This window comes from Sus scrofa, chromosome 14 (assembly GCF_000003025.6).
Source record: "Sus scrofa isolate TJ Tabasco breed Duroc chromosome 14, Sscrofa11.1, whole genome shotgun sequence".
NCBI classification, from domain to species: domain Eukaryota; kingdom Metazoa; phylum Chordata; class Mammalia; order Artiodactyla; family Suidae; genus Sus; species Sus scrofa.
Window position 1 is genome coordinate 84,975,580 of NC_010456.5, and position 20,064 is coordinate 84,995,643.

The following is a 20,064-nucleotide window of genomic DNA, read 5'->3' on the forward strand; positions in this document are numbered from 1 at the left end:
CATCATATACTGAAGAGACTATCCTTTCTCCATTGTATATTCTTTGCTCCTTTTTTAAAAAATAATTTTCCATATATATGTGGGTTTATTTCTGGACTCTCAATTATATTCAATTGATCTATATATCTGTTTTTCAGCCAATACCATGCTGTTTGATCAATATAACCTTGTAATAAAGTTTTCAGTCAGGAAGTATGATACTTCTGCCTTTGTTCTTTTTTATCAGGGTTGCTTTCAATATTGGTGGTCTTTCATAGTTCTATATACATTTTAGAATTTTTTGTTCTATATTTTTGAAAAAATATTGTTGGGGTTTTGATATGGATAGCAATGAATCTGTAGATTGCTTTAGGTAATATGAATATTTTAATAATGCTACTTCTTCCAGTCCATGAGTTGAAATATTTTTCCATTTCTTTGTGTCTCCTCTACAGAAAGAAACATTTTTTTCAACAATTCCTAAATATTCTATTGTTTTTGTTGTTATTACAAATTGAATTTTTTTTTTTTTTTTCGTCTTTTTAGGGCCATACCCAGGGCTTATGGAGGTTCCCAGGATAGGATTCTAATTGGAGCTACAGCTGCTGGCCTATACCACCACCACAGCAATGTGGGATCTGAGCCACATCTGTGACCTACACCACAACCTACACCAACACCAGATTCTCAACCCACTGAGTGAGGCCAGGGATCAAACCTGCATCCTCATAGATACTAGTCGGGTTCATTAACCACTGAGCCATGACAGGAACTCCTGAATTCTTTTAATTGCTCTTTCTGCTAGTTCATTGGGATGACATCAAACAAAAAGCTTCTTCCCAGCAAAGGAACCATCAACAAAATGAAGACAACCTACCTAATGGGAGAAGATATTTGCAATTCATATATCTAACAATGGTCAAATCTGATAATCTAAAATATACAAAGAACCTGTACAACTCAATAACAACAACAAAACCAAACAACTTGACTTTAAAATGAGGAGAGCTAAATAGAAATTTCTCCAGAGAAGATATACAGATGGCCAACAGGCACAGGAAAAGATGTTCAACAACACTAATCATTAGAGAAATGCATATCAAAACCAAAGTGAGATATCCCCTCATATGCATCAAAATGGCTACTATCAAAAAGGGAAGGAATAACAAAAAGGGAGAGGATGTGGAGAAAAGGGAACCCTCATATACTGTTGCTGGGAGTGTAAATTGGTGCAGCCACTATGAAAAAACAGTATGAAGGGTCCTCAAAAAATTAAGTATAGAAATAACATTAAATGCAGCTATTCTGTATCTGGATATTTATCTGAAGTATACACATACACTAATTTGAAAAGGTATATGCACTCCTATATTCATGGCAACATTATTTACAATAGCCAAGGGTGGGAGAGAGCACCAAACTGATGAAAGGGGTCAAGTGTATGGTGACAGATGGAAACAAAATTTTTGGCAATGGGTGTGCTGCAGTATACACAGAATTAGAAATATAATGTTATACACGTGTAACTTATACAATGCTATAAACCAATAGCATTACCTCATTTAAAAAAAAATCTCAAAAATATTTTTAAAATATGATATACCACTGTCTGCTTGCCCAGTCTTTTCTGACAAAAAATCTGCCTTCAGGCTTATATTCTGTATCATGTGCCTTTTGAGGGGTTTGTTCATCTTGAATCTGTATTTGCAGTATTTTCATCAAATTTTCAACAAAGTTCAAAACAGAACTCTTAGCTTTGCTAATATTTTCATACATATAGATTGGATGTGACCCAAACTATTGTTTATAAATGTTTGTAAACATTTATAAATCATTTTAATCACACCCTTACTTGGTCTGTGGTGACAGAAACACTAGAAGTCTCAACCTGCGGGCAATGGAGAATCATGAGTGTAAATAGCAGCAAGAAAAGGAGCAAATAATTTCTTCAAAATATGATGAAAGATGGCTGCCTAACTTTGAGATGCCTCCTAATAAAAGATGATCATATGCAGTCCCCCTTGTTCCTAATAGCTACTGGAATGGCATTATATCATTATGTGTCACCTCAGACATACTGCTTAGACTCTTAGGTCTATCATATACAGTTACTGCCAAGAAAGTACCATTCATATTGTAGATTATTAAGGAGCAGTTGTTCTTGGTTTTAAAGGGGCTTTTAGAACCTGAAATTTTTAGTATTTTAATTTTCATAGTAGAGGGATCAGCACAAAGGTATCAAGTGAGAAGAATCCAATTTCAACAAATAGGATCAACTTTACCTCTGGCTTCAATCCTAGTTGGAATCCAGAATAAAATCGGGGACCCTTGATGTAGGGTTAAGTTTAACATACCATAGAAATTATAATTAGAATGGTGTCAGGTGGACCTTGATTAGGATTCTGACACTATCATTCACTAGCTGTATCTGGGGTTAGGAGATTCTGTAAAATAACAGAATTTTGTTTAAAGAATTATTATAATAACTAAAGGAAATGATGTAGGTTAAGTGCTCTCAGAAAACAGCCTGATACACACTGAGCCCTCAAGAAGTAGTGGTTATTATTAATTAGGCAATGAAGTTGACGCTTTAATTGGAGGAAGAGGATGCACAAACTTGGCTAATGGATTTCATGGTTCTAAAGTTGGAATGGATCATTTTTTCTATCCAAGACTCTGTGGAATCTGTAAATCAGAAGAAAGAATGGAGTCAAGGGCCCGAGAAGATAGCCAATGGCCAAGAAGCCAAAAGAATCCTGTAGATGTTATCAACCCAGAATAATGAAGAGAAGATAGTAAAGAGTAAACACAGAGTGAGGAATTGGGAACTACAGAGAAGAATAGGAGAGCATGAGAGAGCAAAGGAAGAGCAGTCTGGGGGAATTGTCAGGCCCTTGTGATTGTGGGCATGTTTTCTTACCTGTAAATCTGGTTAATACTACTATACTCACTACTCATAGGAATGTGAATATGATTAAATAAGATGAGCACCCACATAAATGCCACGATGGCAGACCCAGAGTAGATCTCAGGAAACATGAGCTGGGTATGAAGGTGGTGTTGGATGGGTCATGGATCCCCTACGCATGGTTCATACTCAGCCACCCCTGATTCTGGCCTTGGGACAATAGAAATTCCAGAAGAGTGAAATGTGGAGTTGAGGACAAAAAGAGGGAGCACTGAAAGGAGGTAAGTGTGCTTATGGAATGAGGAGGACAAGAACGTGTAAACACTATGTTAGTGTTCACAGTGCCCACCTGGCTGGATGGCTGAGCTGTTTGTTCTGTCCGAACCCTTTGGGAGTGAACATGTAGCCTAAATCTGTTCATTTTCCTGCTTCAAAGTCTTTTTTCCGTCCCACCCCCACCTCTGGAGAGGCTTGTGAGAATACAAAAACTCTGAAAGCAAACTGAGCATTTATCATTATTATTCCCATTCTGTAGATGAAGAGAGAGGTTGAGAGATACCAAGAGATTCGTTCATGGTCTTTCAGCTCAAGTGACTGAGATTTGAACCTGGTCATATGAGGTCCTGCTCCATTGCACCTTGTTGCTATATAAGGACCTGGGTAGCTATTTGAACAACATTGCCTCATGAAGGTGGTAATTGCCATTACACTAAACAGCAGGGCAGAAGTTCACTGGAGGCCAAGCCAGCTCTGTGAATACCAAACTACTGTCTCAGAACTGTTGCTAATGCAGTCTCCTTGCCCACCCCAGGCACCAGAAACAATGAGGACATTCCATATGGCCAAGTCTCCAAAGCCGTGGGACTTCACTGCATTTGTTTTAATACATAAGCCAGACACACCTAGGGTGAGAGTCTAGCTTTGTTCAGGATAAGCTGGGAGGCTGCCCACAGTTTACCTGATGTTCAGGTCCAGGCAGTGCCTTCCTGGCAAACACATTCCTCCTTTAAACAAACAGAGTAATTACAGAAATTGCATATTTGCTATTTTATTAATGAATGAGAGTGCACGGGGGCATTGAAGGGTATCCGTGACCATATGCATATTTATGCCATGAAAGCATTTTGGGTTTACTTGCATCTCAGTACAGCAGGGGCCCAGTTGGTATCTGGCAGTTCAAAGCAAGTAAAATGAAAATCTTCTCTTTTACAATTATGTAAAGCTAAGTCATAAATCAGGAAAGTATCTTGTAAATCATCTCATCTATTGCTTTTATTTTACAAATGAGGGGACTGAGGTCTCGGGGGTATGGGTAGAATTTGGCTGTGGCCACAAAGCTAATGCATATGAGAGCCAAGATCTCCGTCTTGGCTGCTAACTCTGAGCTTCTGCACTGTTTATCTGGGGAAAATCACAAACATAAAAGGTCCAAGTTCTTTCTCCCTTTCTTTTTTATGTTTTTTTATTTTTTTGCTCTGTTTCTCTTTCATTATTTTATTCTTCAATTCATAATTTAATGGCATTCTTTTTCTGTTTTATACTTTTTTCTTTTCTCTCCTTTCAAAAAAGGTAGGAATATTCTTCATGATGTGTGTTCAACATGAAAGAGTTTTTATCTGTTTAATTCTGTTGTCAATGTTTTTGAAATGGAAACTCAAAGAGGATAAATGTTTCGTCCAAGTTTACACAGCTATCCAGATACAGGCTGGGGATGAAGCTCAGCTTCCTTCACTGTCAATCTCATGGTTTTGTCTTATCTTTTGTAACCGTACTACTTCTTTTCCATTACAGTTAACACTTGTGGGCTATGACTACCATTCTATTATTGCTAACATGACAGCAATTTTCTTTCTTCAACACCTACAAAAACTCATAAAAAGTTTTAGTTCTTGCTTCTCTGAACTTCCAAAAATTCTAAAAGAAGGGCTCACACAAATTCCATTGTTGGGACCATATGGCTGCTGGCTCAAGAATTTACCGAAGGTGTCTATAACACAGAGCTATTGTTGTGTTGTGTCATAAAATAAATATTATCCTAATTAGAAAAGCATAAAAGTCTGTTTTCAACACCCACTGAGACATTAGTGAACAGATATCACATCATTAGCACCTCCTCAATTTATATATACTTGGAAAATCTCATTTACTTAGATTCTTTATGTCTTTCTTTCAAGAATCACCAATCACCACCTTGATTAGCCTAGATTACCCAAAATTTCTTTAACGAGAAAGAGTCAGGTAAAAGATTTTCTAATGTAAAAGCTCAAGTAAATCTACTTCAGTTCTACTGTGTATATCTAAGCTAGATTTCCTGACCTCATCTGCTTCACCACTGCCCCCATGGGACTCTGGAAATGCCTAGGCAGGCCAGCAGAGTAGATTAACCAATTTTCTATTTGCTTGAGGATGTAATGAATCTCATGGATAGTTTAAGACTGAATGAGTTTAGGCAAATGGCTGACAAGGGCTAAAGACTACTGTACTAGAATCTGCCATTTATGCTACTTTCCTGCTCACACTCCCTTCTAAAGGAATCCACCTGTTTGTCAGCCATCACCTGGCATTTTTTTTCTACTTATATGACCCATGGTGTCCACTCTCTACAGCTCTTTGGGCAAAGGATGAGCAATTCATCCAGAACAGCAAGATAATAGACAGATCAATAACCAATGACTTGACACAAGGAAGTGAAAGGAGTCCATCCATTTTCTTGCAGAATTTTGAAATAAGAAAAGCTAAAAAAAAATTAGTGCAGTTAGGAAGATCTGTAATAGAAAGATAAAAAGGTAAAACAAACACCTGGCCCTGCTCCCATATGAATAAATGTTAACTGTATAATGAAGCCATATGAAAAAAAAAAAAAAAAAACTTTGCATGGAGAGATAAACCTCAAAATACAAGAACACCCTATCTGCTAATATTCCCCCAAATAAATATTGTCTTGAGCCCCTATTCCTGTATGTTTCTGATTCCATAATGGAAACAAGTTGATTCCAGATGTTTGCAATACTGGCAAATATAGGCATGTGCCACTCCTTGTAGATTTACTAATTATTAGAGGCAACATATGTTTTTCTACCAATGATCAGACTATCTGTAGCTTGTTTTTCACCTAGAGTATTACTGTACCTTTCACTCAGAGTGTCCAGTTCTTCTGAAATTTGGACTTGCTCTGTAGCAAACATTTCAAGTAAACATATTTTTTTTTTAATTTTCACGCTCAATATTTTTTTTTTGGTCTCGTATTTTTTTATGTACAAAGATCATGAGTGATGGCCTATGAAATAAACAAAAAACAAAGCTTATGATTTCCAGGTCACTATCAGCTTCAGTCCATATGTTTACTTAAAATCAACATCCTCTCTTTAGAGAAATAAAGGTGACCTTTTCCTTACAACCAAGGATTAAACTGAAACATGCTCCACTCAGTTGAGAGTGTGACCGTATTTAACACTGAGTGTACAGAACACTCCTGCTCATGGGAGGTCCCTGGCTGAATCAAGAATCATTGGCAAGGGATCACCGGGGAGAGAATTACAGAGCATAATAGTGTAGAGTACATGAGATTATTTTCTAAATAATCTTCCAACCAAATTCTCTACAGTTTCCTAGAAATGTACAGTACTGTCTCCCAAACCCAAGCTCATGGAACAGAGTCCATGTGTGACGTGTTGCATAAAAATGAGGAAAAAAGCATTGTATATTACTTAAAGTATGATAAACTTTAAAGAAGTGTTCTTCATTTAAATATCATACCCTTTTTATAGTCCGGAGATCAAATAACTTTTCTTTTATGAAACAGTGATAATATTAAATAGTGTTTCTTCCCCAGTATCTTGACTTGGCCGAGTAGAATATTGACACCATGTATCAAACTATAAGTACCTTTTAAATTGTACTAAAATTTAAAATTCAAAAATCTGAACCACTGATGCATAGGGCATGGAACCAAATGGCAAGCTGAGTTACGGAAATTTGGGAATGAATTTCCAAATAAATAAATTTAACACCATCCAGAGAGCACAGGTACTACTGGGGTTGAACCAAGACCTGCTATAAAAATATCAACATGTTTCTATTTATAATAACCAAGACATGGGAACACCCTAAATGTCCATCCACAGATAAATGGATAAAGAAGAATTGGTAGATATACACGATGGAATATTACTCAGCCATAAAAAGGAATGAAATAATGCTATTTGCAATAACGTGGATAGATGTAGAGATTATCACACTAAGTAAAGTCAATCAGAAAGAGAAAGATACTTATCATTTATATGCAGAATCTAAAATATGACACAAACAAACTTATCTAAAAACAGAAATAGACTCACGGACATTGAGAATTGACTTGTGGTTGCCAAGAGATGGGGAAGAGGAAAGGATTAGGAATTTGGGATTAGCAGATGCAAACTATTATATGTAGGGTAGATAAACAAAGTCCTACTGTATGGCACAAGGAACTGTATTTAATATCCTGTGATAAACCATAGTGGAAAAGAATATGAAAAAGAATATATATTATGTATAACTGAATCACTTTGCTGTACAGCAGACATTAACACAGCATAGTAAATCATATATACTTTAATAACATTTTAAAAAAATTTAAATATATCAATGTGCTTGAGCCATGAGGCTATAACCGAAGCCACAAGTATAGCCAAGAAGAGACATTAATGAAATAACCAGAGGCCCTATGATGAAACTTGGAGACAAACAAGGGAAAGGAGGTGCTAACCATAGTGAAATCTAGTCATGGGAAACATGGACCTTGGGAGTCCATAGCTTGTAAGAAGGGGTTGGGGGCTGGAGGTTTAGTGATTAAATAACCAGGTAGACATCAAATATTATTACTTTTTACCATCACTACAACCCTTTTCCCAGAGGTTATCTCCTGATTGGTGAGGCCGTGGGAAGGTGAATTATATAAAGAAGTCAGAACAAAGTAGAGACTAAACCTGAAGTAAATGAGATACATGGAAATTCACTGGATATCCTCCTTTTCTGCCCCAATGTATATTTTTGACTTTTCCATCTAGGCCTATGGTTCTCATTCTTGGCTGAATTTTGAAAATACCTGGGAAATTTAAATAACTTCCCAAAAGGGCACTGTGATGATCTTTGAGGACTTGACCTCATCCACTGAGTGCCCTTGCGCAGCACTTCATTCTAGTGCCTCATTACACAATGAAGTCATTGGAATAGATGATCTCCTTCCAGCTCAGAAGTCCTATGATTCTATTCTAGCACACATTTCCATCGATTTTTTTTTCCCAAAAGGAAATGCCACATCTTGATCCAAAGGCAGAAAAATTAAATTAAATTTCATAGAGTTCCATTCATTTAAATTTTGAATTAAATAAGACTGAACTCAAGGACCTGGCTTTTGTCTTTAAATGGGAGATAGTGAAGAATAAAAGGCTCTCACTTCTTTGTTAGAGAGGCACAGCCACAACTCACTGAAAGGCAGATAGGTCCTGTGGTGACCTATCCAAAGAGCTTGCTGGAATTCCACCCTCTGGAACTTCCCAGAAAGTTGTTCATGGGGAGGGGTCTCATTAGAGGCACTCTTCTATGGAATCACTTGAGAAGCACCTGAGAGAAGCTGTCAGGTGTTGCTGTCTGCTGAGCCAAACAGGTGTTGCTGTCTGCTGAGCCCTGCAAGACTAGGATGCTGGAAAAACTTCACCCACTGCTGGGAAATACAGGATGCTACAGGAACTTGACCTGGAGGAGCCATACTCTACAGAAACCTGCCAAGAAGTGCATGGAACCATGCAGCAAAACTTTCTTTCCTCCGCAATGACATTCCAACATGCTACCCTGTCAATATTAGCATTGTGTTTACTAGCAGAGCAAACTATATAGAGGACCCAGATCCATTTTCACAGAGCATACTAAAAGGGTTAATGAGAAGCTCAGATGCAATAAATCAATAATTGGCACAAGCTTCTTGAGAGATGTATGTCCAAATGGTCATATGCTTCCTGGGGGCCAAAGAGACTGCAGAATATTTTTGAAAACTGCCATTGGTATGCACACCAGCTGTTCTCTGAGTGCTGCCCTCTGAAGCCCCCATAGTGTGAGAGCAGTCAAGCAGCTGGTTCTCCATCCGTACCCTATCTTTCCTTACTCTCCCGGTCCTACCACAGTGACTGGACTCCAGCTGGGGGGCTCTGATTTCTAAAGCCCTCAAAGAGGAAGACATTCATGAAAAGATGTTTCCTTTAGGAAAATGCTGATATATTGACCTTCCTATGCAGTGTGGAGAGGAAGGAGAGGTGTCATGGATGGACACAAAGAGGAGAAAATGATTGAGGAGTGGTGAGCACATCATGGCAGGCTCTAGGCCCCAGTTTTGTGGGGCCAATACTCTCGGCAAATATCCTCTGAGAACAACTGTGGGGCTCTCTGCTTGTGTGAGGAAAGGGGCCATAACTCCAGGAACGAGAGAAATCATGGAGGGGCCCACAGAGCCAATGAAAATGAAGGTAGGTTTAAATATTTTTAAAAAAATCAATGCTTATGGCTTTAACTTTTAAATAAATTCATTCCCAGGTTCAGAGAGCAGGATAAAAATGATATAGGCTAATACAGAGAGTAGAAGGGGAAGAGATGAAATCTGAGAAGTTAGAATTTCAATATTAGAAATAATTGCTCATACTAAGCAGCACTGAGAACCCTAAGAACTAGGAAAATGCCAAGTATAACCGAATGCTTGACCATACTCCCCTTATTGCTTCTCATGAGAGATTTCCCATTCTCCTAATCTGTTGTTTAGTAGTATTTCCTTAAGCAAAATGGTTGGAGCATTAGACAAACATCACTGGTACCACAGCTCCCTAGTTTCATGCTGAGAGAGAGAGACAGAGCTTCACATTTTGACATTTGATTTCTGAACACAGAGTGGCACAGCCGTGGTGAATGGAAGCAGTGTATATTGAGTGTATTTTTCTCTTCCTCTACTAGAACTCAAAATTGTCACCTATAAGTTGCAAATGATCTCCCAGTTAGAAACCCTGATGGCCCCAGAGGCAAGAAGTACCTTCAGTCCCGGGCTTTGTCCTGCACTGGAACCAGTGTTTTTGAAGTGATGAATAGAGAAATTTCAGCTGCCCCATGTAGGATCCCACTGGTGAAGGAGATTTTGCATGTGGCAAGTTCCAGAGTTAGACTTCCTCACTTCAGCTCCTGAAACTAAATCACATGGAAATTGCAGCAGTGATTGATAAGGATCAATGTTGATAAGGATCTCAGGACCAACCCATTCAAAATACTGGTCAAGTTGTTCCTGTTGTCCATTTACACTGAGGCAAACCATATGGCTGGTTTGCCAAGCATTTCTCTGTGTGTTCCATATTTTATTTTAGTGGAAATATTTTCTTCTTTTAAAATATAACTTTACCATTATAAAAATAATGAATGATCATTAAAAACTTATAGGAATACAGAGTAACACAAGGAGGGAGATGAAAATGTCCTATAGCCCCACCTCATATAAAACAGGTTTCCTTCTTATGGTCTCCAGATCCTGAAATCCACTATTTTGGTAATAAAGACAAAGATGAGAAGGTGACGTCACTGTATCCCTCCCTTTTTCCATTTTTGTTTGTTTGTTTGTTTTTTGTGGTGCACTGCCTTCCTAGTGCAAAGGACCCTTACAAAGTTTAAGCCAGAAGCTCACCCTCAATAATTTTAACTCTGGCATCTTGGCTAAAAACTTGTATCTTTATTTCTTGAGTTCTTATTTCCTTTCCTCATATAGAAGAGATGATTTTTTAAAAATTATGTTTGTTGGAGGGAGATGTCTTTAGATATTTATTGTAGGACCAGGTAGGGGTCTTGGATTGCCTCTGGGACATTGGGCCAGTTTGGCCATGACACCTGAGTTTTCTGGATTAGATCCTAAGAGCAGACTGGGGGAAAGAGTTCACTACCACAGGGGGAATGGCAGTTAATGAAGTGAAAGGTCACAGGCAAAATATTCATGGTATGGAAAAACTGTGACAGAGCTGCTCCCAATTCCATTTTGCCACTTTCCCAGCGTGTACACTTGAGCAAGTAACCTAACAACATTTTACTTCTACTTGTGCATCACTAATGACTTTCTCATTTGGGTTATTTTCAGAACTACATTAAAAGTCTAGGCAAGCCCCTAGTACAGTATTTGATACACATGAGAGGCTTAATAAGCATTACTTCCTCCTTGCTGCTAATTTATTATCTATTGAGATCTGGAGTTGAAGGGGGTAGTATGTTTGAAGTCATTTTTTCCTTAGGTTTCTTTTGGTTCAATATGTGTCTGTCTCTCATTTCCAACCTGAGAGTTTGTTACCCCAGGTTAGCAATACTGAAGGTGTTGCTATGGCTACCACTATCCTGTGACTTCAGGGAGTGAGAAAGCAGGAGGAGGCAGAGTCTGTGCTTTCATGTGGATGTCCTCAAAACCAGAGAGAAGGAAGAGACAGCCTTGGGAGGACACTTGTGTCTGAAATTCTTGGCCTTCGGTGGGCAAGGGTTGAAATACAACCTGTGATATGCAGCTCGTGAATGTCAGGGCCACGTTACACATGTCCTTGCAGTATCAGGCCCTTCCAAATGAGCGACTCTCACACTTGGGAAACTCAAAACAAATTTACTCTTCTCTGTGTTTTTTATTCTTTTTTCAATTTCTTCTCTATTCCCACTTGATAGCCTTTCCTTCTTCCCTTGAAAACAGACTCCCTGATTTTTAACTCTGCGGGAAAAAAAGAGAGAGAGAAAAAAAAAAAAAAAACCTTTTTCCTTTAATTAAAGTTGCTTACTGAATCAATTCCATTTATAAAAAGCAGCAACATCCAGGCACACTGCTTTCACTCATCCCATACCATAAGTCTTGTGGGGTCAATTCTTCCTCTTTCTGTCCAAGGCATTTGGGGCATTCTAACCTGGGACCACACAAGTTCACAGTTTGAACACAGCTGATTTATCCAAGCAAAAGTCTCTTTCTGACTGACTTCACTCATCCTGAAGTGAAGTGAAGTCAGAAAAAGAAAGACAAATACCATATGATATCACTTATATCTGGAATATAACATATGACACAAAGGAAACTTTCCACAGAAAAGAAAATCATGGACTTGGAGAATAGACTTGTGGTTGCCAAAGGGGAAGGGGAGGGAGTTGGTGAGACTGGGAGCTTGGGGTAAATAGATGCAGGATGTTGCCTTCGGGATGGATCAGCAATGGGATCCTGCTGTGTAGCACTGGGAACTCTGTCTAGTCACTTATGATGGAACATGTAATGTGAGAAAAAAGAATGTATACATTTAAATGTAACTGAGTCACCATGCTATACAGTAGAAAAAAATATACACATAAATAAAGGATTTTTTTAAAATGTCTCAACCTGAAAGGCAAAGAAAGGAAAGAAAGAAAGAAAGAAAGAAAGAAAGAAAGAAAGAAAGAAAGCAAGCAAGCAAGCAAGCAAGCATGAATTATATCATCTAGCCAAATCATTTAACGTTATCTCATTTCATCTTTCCAGCTAGTCTATGAGTAGCTGACATTTCCTCATTTTACAGAGATGAGTATTTCGCCTGTGGTCACAGACTTAGGAAGTGTCTGAGCCGCTCTATGAACCTGAGACCATATAATTGCAAAGCCAGCCTTATTTCTTTCTGGATAGTTGCCTTATACTGACAGAGATGTATTATGCTCAGTACAGAGTGGCACGCCTGTGTAAAAGTATACAGCATTAAAAGTTTCCTGTGAAAACTGGCTAATGTCATGTCTGAGTTTTTTTTTCTGTCTGTAAGGTGTTCATCGGTGCAACCTGTTCTCGGGGTTGCTGGTCTTTGAAAAATACATATCTAGGGAAACAGAGGAAAGAATGTATATTGCCTGAGGCATTTCATGTCTAATGCATAGCACTATATCCCTCAGCTCCTAGAAAATGAATTTCTTTCACTCTCTCACTATTGTCTATTCACATAACAGAGAAAATGTCTGTTATCCTTTTCCCAGCTAATCCAACTCATCTTCTGTTAGGCTGTGAGGAGGCAAGAAGGCACAGTGAAAACAAATGGCCTTTAGACTATGAATATCCAGGATGTGAATTTTGGACACCTTTAGAAACTGGACCTAATTCTTCATGTCTAAAGAGGGATGAGCAAGGCTCTCTTCTCGAGAGAGTTGCAGTCATGCTTCGGATGTGAGGTCTGTGCATGTCAAGCCCAGTGTAAGCAACACCACCCATGTAATACCAGGCCATCCTGAATGAACAACTATCACATTCCTGAGACTCAAAGCACGAGTTCCTTTTTACCTGTTTTTTTTTTTTTTTTGTCTCTATTTTCATTCTAATCTCTATGTTCAAACATACATCCCTAGTATTATTGTGAGGATTTAATGAAATGACCTATTTGAAGTTCCTAGTACCTTGTTTGACATACTAGATGTTCAACAAAATCAGTTTCCCTTCCCTTCTCCTTTTTCTTTTCCAAAGGAAAAGACAATCCACTTGTCTCTTTTTGGTACAAGCTACTAGACTTATCCACAAATATAATTTCCACAGATAATAGCTTCTCATTAAGATCAGGAAGACCAGAGTTGACTCAGCAAAATGGCTCTTTGATGTTACTTCCTTAGGAGGTTTAATTATTTGGTAAACTTACAAACACCCACCATGTATGAAGGGGAATAAATACTGAAAACTACAAATTATGGACTTGACCCTCAAAAGCTCACAGGTGGGCTGAGGAGAGCAACATAAGAGGAAGTTGTGAATGTGGGCTCAGGGGTGCTGTACCTAATGTGGAGACTCCAGATTAGAACTTGGAGCCATAGGATTGTAGGAAGTCTCTGTAACTTCAGGCCAAGTAGGTCTCTAATAATGGAAAAGGGTTTAAAATTCTACAGTTCTTCCAAGCTTCAAGATGAAATACAGCCTCCACTCCTGAAGAGAGAGTGAATCTCAACCACAGAAAGGTTTATTGCAATCACCCAGATATTCAGACCTTGCAAATCAAAGAGAACCAGCTCAGGAATTGGCTGATTAAAAACATTAGTTCCCAGTGAATTGTATTTCAATATTGGATTGTGAGACTTGGGACCTCTGTATAATACACAGGAGCAGAAAATCTTTGTCTGCCCTCTTAAGCTGCATTGACCTGGCTCAGTGTGAAACAGAAATTAGGCAAATCTCTGAGCTGTTTGAGAAACGAAGCCAGCTCTATTTGATGGGTCAGATCTTAGAGTAAGCAGGCTCTCCACATTGGCCACTGAAAGGATGGTCCACCCTCCCTTCCAGAGACTTCCACACAGCCTTCTCAGATGGAAAGCTATTGCCCGGATCTCTCTAGGGTTGCACAAAGTTTCCATGGCAACTTTGTGCTACTAGAGAGATCTGGGCAATCTCTTCTCTTAGGAATCTCTGCTAAAAACATGAGACACTTGGTTAGTTTATTTTTCTCCTCCATAGCCAGAAGTTTAGAGAAAACAAACACAGGGAAACAGAGGGAAGAAGCCAACATTTATTCAGCCCGCATTCGAGGTCAGCACTGCTTCTCTCCTATCAGCATTACAGGATGTCATTAGCCCTGCTCTCCAGGTGAAGAGCTCAGGATCACAGGGTTAAAAGTGGCTTTCCCAAGGTTATTTAGTGGGTAAAATGTGAGACTGGATTCAAACCCATGACTCTGAGTGAAAACACTCACAGCATTTTCCCTTCTACCACACTGCATCTCTCAAAGAACAGGATCTAGCTGGACTTCTCTCACTTTTCCTTTTCATTTTCTTCTCTGCCTTTCTTATTTTCCTCTCCCTCCTTTTCTTCACATCCTTCCCTCACTCTTGAGTAGAACTAAGTAGCCTAGAGGTCACACGTGTTGACACTGATTCATGCTTCTCATGGCCCATCATTTTCAATACAGCCAGATTCCTATCGGAGGGACAAAACTTTCTGTGGAAAGTTAGGAAACAACATTGTGCCTGACTGTCAAACAACAAGGATCATTAACTTTCTTCTGCTCTTCTCTCTTTATCTTTTTTTAAGATATTTGGTGTTATTTATTGCTTAAGATAGCAGTTTGTTGAATGACACTTCAGTCATTGCTCCCAAAACATCGAGTGGAGTTAAGGGACCATGTGCTTTCAGGCAGTATAAAATTGTCAAGGAAAGATGAACTCTTTTCCCACAATTTAATTCTACAGAAAATTTCCATTATATTCATACTTGTTGTTTTTAGTCATGATTTATATGTAGGGACTGATAAGCATTGTGGCTGCCCTTCATTTGCCAATAGTATTCAGGAGAGTATTTTATTGCAATGACATAAAACACAAGGTTAATACTAGTCAACTGGTTACATGTGCCATTTGCTGTCTACTGTAAAGAACTACAATTGAGATTTTAAGCAAATAGGCTGACAGAAAGAAATGCATATTGCTTTTAAACACACAACTTCAGTTCCAAGGAAGAATGTGGATAGCTGCAATGCCTGTTAACATCATTTATTTTAAAGACTGGCAGTTTTTTAAACAGTGATTAGAGAAGAAATGTAAGTCAATATAGGAAAATTATGTTGGGGAATATGCCCCATACTTTAGAACTGGCCATGCCTTGAGGTCATCACAAACAACTTCACACCTTACTCTTCGCCCCTGCCTCCTGCCCACTCCTTTAGGCAGTTGCTTCCAACCTCATTCATGCACTGAATACATATAAAACCAAACCTACAGGTCATTCTGGCTCTGAACTGCTCACTTTTCTCGGGTTCTCAAGCTTGGATCAACTTGATCCTAGATCTCCTGGCCAACATCTTTTGTTCTTATCTTATCCTCCTATCTGACACTTGGAAGACTAGGGCTGTGATTCTCCAGGATGATTTAGCATGGAGTTTCATTGGGTTTGATGGATCAGGACTTGCACCAGGAAGTCTTCTTGTTCCATATCACAGGTGAACAGAAGAGAATTCTGGAAGTGAAAGTCAGACTGTAAGTGTAGTAGCGAGTAGGAGAGTGTTCCGGTTATCCAACAGAAAATAATAAACTCCAAAATTTAGTGGTTACAATAACTACATTTATTTAGCTCACTAATCTGCAGTTTGGGAGAACTGGAAGAGAGAGAGGAGCTAATCTGGTTCCCTGAGTTTGTTCTTCAGTCGTTTAAAGACAATGATGCAGTCTGTACAGGACAGAACCTGGACCTCAGAGGAGCAGGGAGATGATGGAGAATGGAACTGGAGGGACAAATGTATAATCTGCCTCAAAGTCATCAATGTAAAATAGGGTTGGTAAGGGAGCAGGGGGAAATATTCACTGAATAAACAGGTTAGTAAGTATGGGACCATCTTATTAAAAGCATCTACCAAAGATAATGACGGACAAGGACTTATTAAGGGCTATTTGGACAGCTGATCATAGAGGAAGAAATCCCTTGCTGGAGTCCACCTGGAGATGGGACGTATTTATGACATAAATTTGGGAGACTCAGACTTAGTCCTTGAGAGGGTGTGGTTCTTTTGGCAGCCTATTATCTTTTACTCTTATTTGAGAGATTGATACATCTAAAAACCACATACAAACTATAGAAAATCATAAAATTATTTGATTTTGTATTTTAAACAGCCTTTCTCTTAATAAAAAGGACAGTATAGAATTGTCTTGCTCCAATCAATTTTGGTGGCAGAAGTTTCACAGTGTAAGGAGTACAACTTTGGGGAAAAATACAGACGTGTGTGTGTGTGTGTGTGTGTGTGTGTGTGTGTGTGTGTATAAACATATACATTTCTAGTTTATGTACATACACATGGAAAATATTGCACATGAGAATAGTAGACAAAAATTTGTATATACTATACTTTTTCTCCCTAAGTTGTTCTCCCTAAATTGTGTATAGATACACACAAACACATATGCTGGGGTGATAAAATCTTGGTCTTACTAAGACTAAGTGTTTACAACTTGCTTTTTTAGAGTAGTATCTAGGTTGTAATATTATGACTTATTCTCTAATGGGCATCTCTTATGATGTCTTTCACTGACAAGCCATTCATACAACTGAAGAGCTGACCCTTGTTTTGATATTCAAGGATCCTTTAGTGCCAGTGGTATTTTCTCATATTTTGAACTCTCTTGAGTACATTGAAACTTTCCAAGAGTCTCATACCACCTTGTGACACATTTATTTATCTGAGCGCATTAGCTTTTCTGGGGGTTTTGTAGCCTTTCTGGCCTGTAGGCTGGGAAAAGGATCCTGAGATCATTTGGGGTTGAGGCTTACTGGCATCCACAGTATAATCATTTCTTCTCTGATTTCCCCTTGGTGTAGGCTGTTATACACTGTAAGTTAGTGATTTCTTATTCTTAAAAAGCATAGTCTATATAAAAATCCCAAGGAACTAGGTATTTGATTATTAAATGCAAAAAAAAAGAATAAATAAATTAGAATTTAAAAGATAAAATTAAAAAATAAAGAAAAAGGTCTTTCAAACTTGATCTAATTGATATGTACACAATATTGCAAAAAATAGTACAGAAGTAAACATTCTAAGTACAAATATTTACCAATAATGACTACTGTTGGATCCTAAGGAAATACAAAAGAATTTCAATCATTCATAGTATGTTCTCTGAGCACAGTGGAATTAAGCTAGACTTTGACAACAAAAGAACTATTGTCTCCATACATCTGGAAATTAAGCAAGAAAAAACTAAGTTAAGAGAACTTTGGATATCAATATTTTTGTAATGCTATAAGCTTAAGATATGGTACCAAGAGGAAAAAAAGGAAACAGTACAAAAGTTCATAAATAGATCCACATATAGATGATCACTTATTTTATAACAAAAGTAACTTCAAAGCAAAGGAGAAATGTTTTCTATCAATAATGAATCATTTGGATAATCATATGAAAATCTTTATCCCTAATTCACATCATATGCAAAAATTAATTACAGGTAGATTATAGACCTAAATGTGAAAAGAAAAACAGAAAATATCTTCATGACCCTGGGGGAGGATAGGTTTCTTAAAGAGGATACAAAAAGTAATAAATATAAATAAAACAGTGATAATTGGACAATATTAAAATTAAGCACTGTGTTCATTAAGAGACACAATTAAGAGGCAGAAGCCAAGTCATAGTATGTACATATATGACAAAATATTTATGAAGTGAAGTGTGTTCTCCCAAATAACCCAATAGAAAACTGGACAAAATGCCTGAGCTGATATATCACAGTTAAGATTCAGAAGTCAACTAAACATCCAAAAATGTCATCCCATCATGCATCAAGGACATGCAAATAAAAACCAATATAAAATACAAGAATAGACAAATTTTTTTTTGTCTTTTTAGAGCCACACCCACAGCATATGGAGGTTCCCAGGCTAGGAGTTGAATTAGAGCTGTAGCTGCCGGCCTACACCACAGCCACAACAACGCAAGAACCTTAAACCACTTAGCAAGGTCAAGGATCGAACCCATGTCTTCATGGATAGTGGTCGGGTTTGTTAACCACTGAGCCACGACAGGGATTCTAAGAACTGACAAATTTTACAGCACATTTTTTGGAGAGGTGTAGGAGAATAAAAACTTTCATAGTTTTCTGCTGGTAAATGTACTTTGGTACAACCACATAGGTATCATGGCAGGATCTGCTAAAGATCGCCTCACATATATGCTCTGACACAGCAATTGTACTCCTTTGTATATTCCAAATATAAATGTATACATATATTCACAGAAAGACGTTTGCAAGAGAATTTGTGGCAACATGACTTGTAATAATCTCACAAAGGCAACAACACAAAGAACCATTAGCATTTGAATGTAAAAATATACAGTGTCATATTAATATAAGCAACCTTATAGAGAATTGAAAATTAATAGATTCCACTCATCAAATGTATAAACAACATGGATAAGCTCTAGATGACTTTGAGCAAAAGAAGCCCAGACATGAGAGTATATACTGCATAAATTTCAGCAACAGGCAAAATGCTTGAGTGGAATTCCAAATCAAGACAGTGATTCCTTTTGGAGGATAAATGACTGAGAGGCATAGGTGCTTTTATTTATGAAAATTAATATGACCAAACAAATTTTTATCACTTCAGCTTTTCACTCTCAAAATCCAAAGTAAAATATTTTTAAAAGAAAATTAATATAGCTGAACACACATGCTAAGTGTACTTTTCTATATATATATTCCAAAAGTTGATTTAAAGAAAAAAATAATAATAAGACCAAAATTTAAGAAGTTTGATAAAATTTTGTTAGTAATCTTGATATAATTTTAAATTATTTGTTCAAGTTATATTCTGATAAACAGCAAGAGGTTTGGAGGTTTGGATCACTTTAAACCCACCCTTCTCCTGATCGCTTCAGCAACACATATACTAAACCCACCCTTCTCCCCACTCTTCCCTTTCCTCTTTGTTTCTGCCTTGTTGAATGTTGACCACCACATGCAAAACTACAAGGCCCTCCTATCCATAAAAGCTGGTCAGCTCTTAACCCTCTTAACCTTAGGGAAACCTTTCACAAGATTATAGAGTGGAACTATTAGGAGAGAGGCTGAAATAATTCTAAAAGTTATCTTTTCTCTTTTGCATTGACAGCTAGGTAGTCAGACTATCCTAGGTCCCTAGGGGTACCTTTTATTTGAGAAGCAACCTTACCCATTGAAAATTAAAGGAAGCCAAAAATGAGCCCTGAGTAAGAGGAACAAGGCTGCTTAATAGTGATTCTTCCTCTGGGATTAATGAGAAAATATTTGAATCAGATCATGAGACTGTTTATTCTATTGTCTATTTCAGCTTTTCAGGGCAGGAAATCAGACCTGGAGCATCCCATGGTTGTAGTTATTGACACCCAGAGGATTAAGAGTGAGGAAGAAAGACTTCTACAAGAAGCTGGTATAGGAATAGCAGCTACAGAGATTTTAGCCTCATCAGATTGTAACCTACTGTACAGATTCCTTCATACAACTAAGTCTATTCTCTAGATGACTTGGAGATCTGACATCGAAAAACTGGAAAGGAAAGTCTACTTGAGGATTATTATCCTCAGGCTAGAATAAATGAACCAAATGTCAAGATAAAGAGATACATACCTATAAATGCTCTTCTTGACCTCATCAACTTGACTTTACAAATTGCTTGATTTAACATCAACAACAAAACT

The 20,064-nt window shown here is 37.9% G+C and overlaps 1 long non-coding RNA gene across 2 annotated transcripts in view; it reads right to left on the reverse strand.

The window, feature by feature from the left end:
• The window catches only part of LOC106506064, a 423,147-nt gene that overhangs the window by 46,317 nt on the left and 356,766 nt on the right, over positions 1-20,064 (reverse strand). Inside the window, exon 5 of one of the 2 annotated variants that reach the window (XR_002338972.1) lies at positions 9,939-10,090. This is a non-coding gene — a long non-coding RNA (uncharacterized LOC106506064). Of the gene's footprint in view, positions 1-9,938; positions 10,091-14,398; positions 15,849-20,064 lie in introns of those variants that run through there. The other variant, XR_001301047.2, reaches the window with a different exon arrangement.